The sequence below is a fragment of the Pongo abelii genome, chromosome 7 (assembly GCF_028885655.2).
Source record: "Pongo abelii isolate AG06213 chromosome 7, NHGRI_mPonAbe1-v2.0_pri, whole genome shotgun sequence".
Taxonomy (NCBI): Eukaryota; Metazoa; Chordata; class Mammalia; order Primates; family Hominidae; genus Pongo; species Pongo abelii.
Window position 1 is genome coordinate 113255713 of NC_071992.2, and position 2312 is coordinate 113258024.

Below are 2312 nucleotides of genomic sequence, written 5' to 3' on the forward strand. Positions count from 1 at the left end.
AAATACATCAGATCTCATGATAATTCCCTTACTATCACGAGAATAGCATGGGGGAAACGACGCCATGATTCAATCACCTCCCACCAGGTCCCTCCCTCAACACATGGGGATTATGGGGATTACAATTCAAAATGAGATTTGTGTGGGGACACAGACCTGAACCATATGACTACACTCTTAGTGGGAGTGTGAGGCAGGCTACGCTGCTGTGCCTTAAAGATCTGTGTGGTCACTGAACTTTTGATCCTACACTCCATCAGTAACCATTTTACACATACATGTATATAGTAGATTATAAGTATCAGTTACTGTACAGTATTTTATAAGCAATATAAAACATTCATTAAAATAAAGACTGGGAGGAATGAAATATAAAATGAATATAGAGAGAAGTTCTCTGGAAGTTTTACTATTTTATTCCCACATTTCTTTGTATCATCCTGCACACTCCTCTTTGGAGAACACTGTCTTAACGTAAGAAGCTGGGCCTTCTCTAAACCACCTCTTGGCACTTCCAGCAAGCTTTTCATCATCCAACCCCAACCCATCTCCCCAGCTGTCCCTGCTGGTGCTCTCCACCCATACTCCACTATCCACCATGACAGCATACACACCATTTCCTGCACGTACAATGTACTCTGCATTTTTTTGTTCAAGTCATTCCTTCATCCCGAATGCCTCTCCCTCTTTCTCCAGCTGTCAAAATTTTCAACTTGCAAGACCGAGTTCAAATTCTATCTCTACCCTGTAATTAACCTAGATCCCTTCTCAAATAGAATGAATCACTTTCTTCCATAATATTAACCAAAATTATATTTTCTAATCTTCCCAATATCCCTGCAAAGTATTATTGAGTATTTGACAGATCAGAAAAGGCTCTTTTCTAGTCAGAAAGACTATAGAAGGCTCTTTTTCTAGTCAGAAAGCCTATAAATGGCTCTTTTCTAGTCAGAAAGACTACACTCTCAGGAATCATTTCTATAGTTTTTTACTAGAGAAATTTCTCTGAATGTGTAGAGCACTGGAAACCGTGAGGAGGAGCTGCATTCTCTTCTGAGCATGAAGTGAGCTCTCAGTGTTGCTTCTCTGCAACTGCCATTTGCCATTGATGATCGTTCTTCTCTTCCTCTGGGAGAGTAAAAGGGTACAGGATGCAGTCTGAGTAATTATTGTTTTAAAAAAGAAAAAGAAAAGTCTCTTGGATATTGTGTAATTAACCCATACCCCTAGTGACTGATAGGAGCAGAATTTGAACTCATAACATCCCAGAAGCTACGTTCTTTCCAGCGCACTAAGGTTTTCTTCATGCCTTGGCTTCCCATGACAGAAACTGCACTCTATATATATTCTTTTATGACATCTTCAACTAGCCCTGTGAATACATATTATCGTCTCTAGATTGGAGCTGAGAAAACCAAGCCTTGGAAAGGTGAGGTAGCTTGCCTAACGTCACTTAGTTAGCAAACAGCAGGGATGGTTCCAACCCAGGTTAGTCTGACTGTAGATCCCATATTCTTTCTGTTTTCCCATGCAAGTGGATCTATTCTTCTCACTACTTTTTACTTTCACCTCACTTTAGCTTTTAGTCATTTTGCCTTGGCTTAAATAGCAACTTTAATACCTCTTTCCTTCAATGCTCTGTGAGGTAACTGAGGACGTATGTTTCACTCAATTCTCTGGTGGCCAGTACCTACATATCAAAAGTATGTTTATAAATGTGGAGTTGAACCCTATAGGAAGAATGATTGCAAAGAAATCTCGATTCACTGCGCTGTCTCTGTCTCTAGACAGTGCCAACACTGCATTCAAAGAATATGGAAAGGAAATTGAAAGCGGTGGAAGAGACCACCACCTCTTGCTATCTCCTAAAAGATCATTTTTAATAAGCTGCAGGCTACCCTTGAAAACTGTCTATCATAAGCAGAGTGCTGGCAACATCTCCTGAAAGATGATAGAGGTCCAGGTGGCCATCCAGATGCTGGAACAAGCCTGAGGATGTGGGGGGATGTTTAAAATAATTGATAATTTTGAAAATAGAAAACAGTTTATTATATAAGGATATAAAGAATAAAATATTTTGTATAGCTGTACAGTGTGTTTATATTTTGAGCTAAGCATTATTACAAAAGGGTCAAAAAGTTAAGAAAATTTAAAAGTTCATAAAGTTAAAAAGTTATAGTAACCTAAGGTTAATTTATTATTGAAGAAAGAAAAATATTTTTATAAAGTTAGTGTAGCTCAAGGGCACAGTGTTTATAAAGTATACAGTAATGTACAGTAATGTCCTGGGCGTTCTGAGAATGTATCCCATC

At 38.5% G+C, this 2312-nt stretch overlaps 1 non-coding gene across 1 annotated transcript; it reads left to right on the top strand.

Annotated features, from left to right (window-relative positions):
• The first annotated feature begins 953 nt into the window (after positions 1-953).
• LOC112134846 (small nucleolar RNA U3) lies at positions 954-1167 on the top strand. Its single transcript, XR_002916187.1, has one exon. It is a non-coding gene; the product is annotated as a small nucleolar RNA U3 (small nucleolar RNA).
• The last annotated feature ends 1145 nt before the right edge of the window (positions 1168-2312 follow it).